Raw genomic sequence first — 9,271 nt, forward strand, 5'->3', positions numbered from 1 at the left:
CTGACCACACAGTTACGCCTATCCAAATGCGCGTTGCAAAATGTGCGCTTTGAATCTTCTTTTTTCTCTGGCGGTACTGACAATATCGTTATTGAAACAATCCCAGTGCACTAAGGGATTTATAGAGCAAATCTCGAAAATAATTATTGAACTCAGCGCTATGCGCTTCGTTCAATAATGAATTTTCTCGATTTGCTCTATAAATCCCTTAGTGCACTGGGATGTCTCAATAACTTAAATAATAATAATAATAATAATAAATGAGCATTTATATAGCGCAACATCATAATTTTACAATTATGCTCTTTGCGCTTGACACATTTAAAATTAAAACACAGTTATACAAGCATTTACATCTACATTCATAGTCAACAACGCTTAATTAAAAGCATACATTACAAAACATTCTTCCACTAACTAAGTAATAAAAACATGAATAAAATAGGTAGTGAAAACAAGGAAATACCAGCTGAATACCCTTAATCAAACAGAACATGTTATCAACAATGCTGAAAACAGTCCTAGATGTTTATATACATTATCACTAAAACAACAAATACACTACATGTAGCCTACTGATGGACTGAGAAAACAAAATCAGGGGTTGTATTTCTTGAAGAGGTGCGTTTTAAGTGCTCGTTTGAATGCTTGGGGTGACTGAGAGTGGCGGATGTGAAAGGGGAGAGAATTCAATTGTGTGGGTGCGCAGAAAGTGAAAGTGCGTTGTCCGTATGTTTTGGTTTTGGTGTGTGGAATGGTAAGGATGCGACAGTCAGAAGAGGCACGGAGTTGTCTTGATGGAGAATAGACGGCGAGGAGCACATTTGCAGAAACCGATTTTCGTTGATTCTGGGGAGATTTGTTTAGTAAACATGACGCCTGACTATTTTTGGATTCAGGAACACGTAAAGAAAACAATGCAGTCATTTATAAATCTGTTAGGGAAATGTTGATGTTGATACAAAATTTAAGAGCAAAGTAGTTAATTCATGTTTAATCTTCATGTGCAAGCGCATTGTCCAGACTGAGTGTAAACTTGCTTGACCAAAGTGTCGATACAGCATTTAGATTTCAAAATTAGAACGCTCAGACTCTAATTCCAAGGCTCTCCTCGTGCGTACTGTCATGTATTCAAACATTAAATCGAAAGCTGAATCGATCTGGGTGATTTCCAAACGGTTCATTTATCAACAGCGCGTGAAATGCGAGCTCCTCCCAGGGGCGAACAGTTCGACGTAAATCAAAACAGGGACAGCAGAGGGAGCCTTGAAGGAATGCCTTACCCAAAACACCATCCTAAACACGGCCGTTTTAAACTTTGAGAGCAGCGTTCAAACACGCTCAAAACACTCTCAAACACGTATATGTATTTCTGGTGTATGGTGACAAAATGATAACCCCCAATCCGAACTGTATAGCTTTTGACGCGATCAGAGACCGTGTTTAATTCGGTCCATTTAACCCACTTTAACAGCTCGACTCCGCAGGCATATTTATGTTCTGCCACTAAGAAGGCTCTATCCTCAAATGCACGTACAACAATGTGGGGCGCAAGACATTACCACTATCACCACCACTACCAATGTTTATTGACCACAACCATCACTATCACTATACTGCACTCACATAAGCTGAAGCTTAGTCAGCGACATTTGCCTTTGTTGTACGTCGCTTTTCGGTAGCCATGCAACCAGCATATGGGTGAAACCAGGTGAACGATATAGCACCTACCTCTCCCAACCGGATGCTTCGCTCACACTCGTTTGCGGCCACTCCAGCCGCAGCCGCAGAAACAGGAAGTTACTTTCAACACGTGCGCGTGCGCTTCGTTTTTGGGTTTGCTGGCCACGCGCACCTGTTTCCGTTCTACGAGTGAGCCGTAAGAGTTACCCGTGAGCTTGCTTGTTAACACCGGGAACTTTAAGATACGGATTGCATCACATTCAGCTCCTCTCGACACGTCATCTACCTTTATTCGGACAACGAATAGACTCAGGCCGGTGTGTACAAATGACAGATTTCATCACGCAAATTTCAAGTAACATACATACCTCCCAAGGTCTAACTTTGTTGTTGTTGCCCACGCGATGTTTAATATAATAATGTAAGAAGAATGACTATGATGACGTTTGCAAGATCCACACGTGATTTGCTCTGTCTGTGAATCAGAAACAAGGAGAAACACAAAAGAGGTATTTTGTAAAGGGCCCATAAAGCCAACAACAAGAAAGAAAATCCAACCAACCGATAAATAAACACACACACACACACACACACAAATGAAAACGCAAGCAAACAAGCAAACACACAAGCAAAGACAAAAACAATACCAGTAAGAACAAGAAATCTATAATACTACGTGTTGGTTTTGCAACCTTTAAATACACGAAACAAACAAAGGAACTAAGAAAAAGGTCTGAGTCATGGGTATGACTGTGTTGTTTGCGTTTGCTGTTTTTCTTTCTGTTTTTATTTTCTTTCTTTCTTTCTTTCTTTCTTTCTTTCTTTCTTTCTTTCTTCTTTCTTTCGTTCCTTCTGTCTTTATTTCTGTCTTTCTGTCTCTCTTTCTTTCTTTCATTCTTTCTTACTGTATTTGGGTATTCATTTGTTTATTTATTTATTTATCTATTTATTTATGCATTTGATTAATTAATTTATTTTTCTATCTATGTACTTATTTATTTATTTATGTATTTACTTATTTTCATTTCTTGATTGATTGATACATTGATTGATTGATGTATTTATTCGTTCATTCATTCATTTATGCATTGGACTGGGTGGCCGAGTGGTAACGCACTTGCGCTCGGAAGCGAGAGGTTGCGTGTTCAGGCCTGGGTCAGGCCGCAATTTTCTCCCCCCTTTCCTAACCTAGGTGGTGGGTTCAAGTGCTAGTCTTTCGGATGAGACGAAAAACCGAGGTCCCTTCGTGTACACTACATTGGGGTGTGCACATTAAAGATCCCACGATTGACAAAAGGGTCTTTCCTGGCAAAATTGTATAGGCATAGATAAAAATGTCCACCAAATACCTGTGTGACTTGGAATAAAGTATAAAAAAAATTCCATCTCACACGGCATTAAGTCTCAGGGCTTGGAAACATGAATACACGCATGCAGGGGAAAAAAATGGGTAGCGCCGTATACTGTATGGCAGCTCGCTTTCCCCAGGGAGAAAGCAGCCCGAATTTCTGTGAGGTTACCCTCATGGACTATATAAAATCTTATCTTATCTTATCTTATCTTATCCGTTCGTCCATTCATTCTTTCATTGATTTATTCATTGATGTATTTATCTATTTATGTATTTATTCATCTATTTATTTTTTATGTATCTATTAAATTATTTACACTTTGTTAGTCTTGCTCTTTGAAATAAATGCCCCATAAGGAAAGTGTTGTTTTGTAAATGTCATTGTCAAAGCACAGCAATCTTTCTACCCACCTCACCCTACCCCAACCCATCCCACCCCCTTCATTATAACTTTACGCTCACCTCTGTAGAGTCAGCGAACAAACCGCGGCACAAAACACCCTGAAATTCAGGCAATTAGGAAGACACGTAATCCTTCAACGGTCATCATCAGCTTGGCTATGCAGGTGTCAAAGATGGCGGACATTCCGGGCTTTGTCGTCCAGTTACCATGGCATTATCCCTGCAGCATAAAACGACCGGTCTCCCATCGTTGGAAGTCACAAGACCCCCCGAGCTCAACCCGCTGAGGGATCATTCTCCTCTAGCATCAACACAAGGGGACACTCGTTTCCAACTGTTGTGAATGCCAGTTTGCCTACCTTGATCACGACTGCGGACACAGACGTCAGATGCGGGAGACAGACGGGCGGATCATAATTATCATTATCAGCAGCAGCAGCATGAACAGCAGCAACAACAGAAGCAGAAGAGGCAGCAACATCACTGTTTTTGTCGTCGTGAAGGTAAATGTAAGGTTTTAGTCTTTATTGCTGATGGTCTTCGAATGGCTTTGTCTATCACCACCCTCTTCCTCTTTCTCCTCTGATATGGCGTCTCTGATATTCACATGAAAAAGTTAAACTCTCTACATCGTCGGGCAGCTAAAATCATGTTAAATGGTCCACAATTATCAACTGATTTGAAGTTAAAGAATCTAAACTACCTGCTGCTAGTTAAACAGTTACAGTTTAATAAGACTGTAATGATGTACAAAGTATATCATGGCGAAGTGCCCAAATATATTTAGGACCTATTTCACAGAGTCACCGAAAGGTACGGGTCTATCAATTTTCTACCACCAATACCCAGGATTGATTTGTTCAAAACTAGTCAAGCCTTCTCTGGCTCTATGGTGTGGAACTCCATTCCGTCTGTAATAAGATCATTAACCTCACTAAAGAGTTTTAAACAAGCTCTGCATAATCATTATATGTCTACCTAGATGGCTATATCTAGTCTTAACATGTGCAAGTAGCTGTCAACAATTGGCAAAGCTTTATGAATTACAAAAATATGTTCTTTATTACATGTATTATGTGGAATTTATGTTGCGATTTTCCATCATCATCATCAACATCATCATTATCATCATCAAATCATCATCATCATCATCATCTTCATCATCTTCATCATCACCATTTACACCAAATAATCATTGAAAGCATTAGTGTAAACGTTGGTATTGTGTGAATTTTACCGTCGATCACTTTAATGTGTAACCTCAATTAACATGTTGCATGTTTCGCTTTTGATTTGTATGTTGCTTTCTTTGTCAGTTTGTGCGTACTTGTCGATTGTTTGCTGGTTCGTTCGTTTAATTTGTTTATTTGTCGTGTTGCTTTACTTGTTTATCATTTATTAGACATTTGTATTTGAAGTAAGGACCGGTTGTAAGAAAAGGCGTTGCCTTGAACCTCTATCCTTGAAAAATAAAGTTCCATCATCATCATCATCATCCTCTACTTTGTTTCTGTGTAATTCAGTTCTTTCTTTAAAGCTGAACGCTCTGATCAGTTCAATAAGAGGACTCGTCAGGCATGTGACAGAATTGCAGTATATGTTATTTGTATTGTTTACCAACATATGACATTTTACTCAGATCGAGACAGTCAGTGCTTCCCCCGAGACCGCGCTAGCGGTCGACGATGACTGTCGAGGTCTGTATAAAATATCATATTTTGGTCAACAATACAAATAACCTTCATGTATCAATCGATTTTTGTTATAATTCCTTTTTATCTTATTGTTTAGATTGAAGATACACAAACACTCGTTGTAGTCTCTGCTATCCAACTAAGTATGAGTTTTTGTCGGACCTTGGTGTCACATGGCTAAAAGAAGGGAACATTCAATGTTCAATCGATACATTCTAAGTAAATCTCACTCTTGAAGCGTGCCGAAATGAGTTCTCCTTAAGGATCCTCACATGTACACATAGTCACTGTGTTTATTCTGCGAAAACGTTGATGTAAAATGATGTGCCCATCCTTATAGGCTGGATATTGAGACTACTACATGGCTTGCTGTGTCATACCAAGTTTACACTCGTTGCAATTGTTTCTTCAAATATTGAAAAGCTAGCTTTCTCCGAAAACGGCGTATGGCTGCCTAAATGGCAGGGTAAAAAACGGTCATACACGTAAAATTCCACTCGTGCAAAAACCACGAGTGTACGTGGGAGTTTCAGCCCACGAACGCAGAAGAAGAAGAAGAAAAGCTAGCGAAATAAGTGACACATTATTTGTATCTGCCAGGCTGCAGTTTGACCCGTGCTCATTTACATCATATGTGACCCTCCACCACGAAATGAGTCGCATGTCACCTCGCGCGGTTCTGCGCTAGGCTTAATATAAGTCCGGGGAGTGTCTGGTAACAGTGTGAGGGTCACCTTAGTCACAGGCTTATAACTCAAACAGTTTTTGCTCTTTTCTAAAACGGTTTTCACCACTGGATAGAGCATAAAAAACTCTTCAGGAAAATGTACAAATATGAAAATCATGCAAAGGTGACATGCGACTCATTTCGTGGTGGAGGGTCAAATATACACACGTGGGAAGAAATGGTTTATTTATGATAATGGGTGATCTCTGCTACGTATGTAGAATACATAAGCATCGTTTCATTTGAATGCATACTCTAAGAAGACGTTTTGACTGCTTCCTGGCAGACTTGGGAATACGTTTTGGGTAAATTAATGTCGCACACCTACATAGGTGTCAACAAGCATTCCTGATCTCCAAAGAAACCATGCGTTTGGCTTTTGGTAGACTGAGGAATACGTTTTCGGTAAATTGATGTCGCACACTCACATATATAGGTGTCACTATGCATTCCTGATCTCCAAAGAAACCAGGCGTTTGGGTTTTGGTAGACTGAGGAATACGTTTTGGGTAAATTAATGTCGCACACTCACATATAGGTGTCAACATGCATTCCTGATCTCCAAAGAAACCAGGCGTTTGGGTTTTGGTAGACTGAGGAATACGTTTTGGGTAAATTAATGTCACACACTCACATATACGTGTCAACATGCATTCCTGCTCTCCAAAGAAACCAGGCGTTTGGGTTTTGATAGACTGAGCAATACGTTTTGGGTAAATTAATGTCGCACACTCACATATAATAGGTGTCAACATGCATTCCTGATCTCCAAAGAAAGCAACCCGGCTGATGGATTGTGTTATGTGTGCAAATGGACAAAATCACTGTCTTATATACAAGTCTGGACAAATTTATGGTGACAAAAAGGATAGTTTGCAGGAGAAGTAAGAATTGTTAATCTGTCTGATTGAATCAATAGCTTCGGGGTATCTTCAAAATAGTGTTATAAAATATATTTATATCTAAACATACTCCTGACTAGCAAGCAATTATAGTTGATGCTTCACGTTCATGTTCTGTTGCTATTTAAAGTAAAGAGCAACTTGTAACATAATTGTGTTTAGTTTAAGGTTATAATTATCATATTTCCTGCAAACATCAACTCTGAAATATAAAGTTGCGATTGTATACCTTTTGCTAAATAACTGTCCGATTGGAATGAGATGCACTGTTTTTTTTAAACATTAATGTATTTTATTGTAAACATAGTCAGTCACCTGTCTATTATAATACGTTTGTTCCCACAACATGTATTTCATTTATTACATTTAATCTTGCTTAGTACCGTCCTTTTCTTATTAACACAGTTAGTTAATATACAGCTCAGACGTTATGACTAATGCTTCGTTAGTCTTCAAAGATGGCATATTGATCGTTTTTACAATCCACGATTTACGCTGTTAAAGACATAAGGATGATAGAAAACTAAATCAATTAGTCACACATTTGCTGAAAATCAAGTCAGATTATAGAAGATTAGCTCAACCAGACGGAACAGTTTCTGCGGGCATTGACGTTTGAGGCTTACAAATGTGTTGATAGTCTTCACAGTCAGAATATTGATCTCTTCTAGCATATGAACAAGCCGATTATAGAAGGTTAGGTCAACCAGAGGGAATCATGCCGACACATTAGAAGGGATTTGGACGTTTTCTGGTGGCACTGAGGTTTTGTAAGATGGTCATTGGTAGAGTTCGACCAACAATGACCATTAAACAATACTCAGTGACACGGGAAGAATCAGCAACCGAGGATGGTACAACTTTAGTTGTTGTTGGTCAAGTTTGGGCACGGATGGAAGAGTGAGTGTGTGGTATGCGTGTGAGTGTTAAAGCGTGTGTGTGTGTGTGTGTGTGTGTGTGTATGAGCGTGCGTGCGAGCGTGGTTGCGTGCCTGCGTGCGTGCGTGTGGGTGCGTGCGTGCGTGTGTGTGTGTGTGTGGGTGTGTGTGTGTGTGTGTGTGTGTGTGTGTGTGTGTGTGTGTGTGTGTGTGTGTGTTTGTGGAATCAGACTCTTCTACGTTTATCTTTCTGTCGTTTTCGTTTCCTTGCTTTGTTTTGTTTTTGCTCGATAGTTTACCCTCTGTTTTTATATTTAGTCAAGTTTTGACTAAATATTTTAACATCGAGGGGGAATCGAAACGAGGGTCGTGGTGTATGTGCGTGCGTGTGTGTGTGCGTGTGTGTGTGTGTCTGTGTGTGTGTGTAGAGCGATTCAGACTAAACTACTGGACCGATCTTTATGAAATTTGACATGAGAGTTAATGGGTATGAAATCCCCATACGTTTTTTTAAATTTTTTGATAAATGTCTTTGATGACGTCATATCCGGCTTTTCGTGAAAGTTGAGGCGGCACTGTCACGCCCTCATTTTTCAACCAAATTGGTTGAAATTTTGGTCAAGTAATCTTCGACGAAGCCCAGACTTCGCTATTGCATTTCAGCTTGGTGGCTTAAATAATAATGAATGACTTTGGTCATTAAAAATCTGAAAATTGTAAAAAAACAAACATTTCTAAAACGATCCAAATTTACGTTCATCTTATTTTCCATCATTTTCTGATTCCAAAAACATATAAATATGTTATATTCGGATTAAAAACAAGCTCTGAAAATTAAATATATAAAAATTAATATCAAAATTAAATTGTCCAAATCAATTTAAAAACACTTTCATCTTATTCCTTGTCGGTTCCTGATTCCAAAAACATATAGATATGATATGTTTGGATTAAAAACACGCTCAGAGAGTTAAAACAAAGAGAGGTACAGAAAAGCGTGCTATCCTTCTTAGCGCAACTACTACCCCGCTCTTCTTGTCAATTTCACTGCCTTTGCCATGAGCGGTGGACTGACGATGCTACGAGTATACGGTCTTGCTGAAAAATGGCATTGCGTTCAGTTTCATTCTGTGAGTTCGACAGCTACTTGACTAAATATTGTATTTTCGCCTTACGCGACTTGTTGGTGTTTGCCATTGCATTTCAGTCTGGTCGTAAAGAGCATACGTCGTTATAACCACTTATTTGCTGAGTCTTCAGCTTTTTTGCCTATAGATTGTTGAAGGCCTCTAGTCAGTCAACTCTTCATACCCTGGCTGGTTATAGCAGTATCAGCCTTTGGTGTAAGGCTGATGTCTCAGTTGTGTTGTCAAACAAACTGAGCTTCGTCCACATCAATGTCTGGCACGGCATCTTCGTCTGCCACGACGTTTGGTTTTACAAAAATGAGTCGCCTGCACATATCAATGATTCTTATCTGGTCACGTAACATAAGCGTGTTTGCTTGAGTTCGTGTCCTCGCTGTATGTTGTTAATTGTAACGTGTCATGTATTCTGAATAACATTTTGTTTAAATCAATGATTCAAGTTCGTTTCTGCGTTCAGACTAAGCCACCTTTATTTTACCTGCCATCT

Source organism: Littorina saxatilis, linkage group LG6, assembly GCF_037325665.1.
Source record: "Littorina saxatilis isolate snail1 linkage group LG6, US_GU_Lsax_2.0, whole genome shotgun sequence".
Classification (NCBI taxonomy): Eukaryota; Metazoa; Mollusca; class Gastropoda; order Littorinimorpha; family Littorinidae; genus Littorina; species Littorina saxatilis.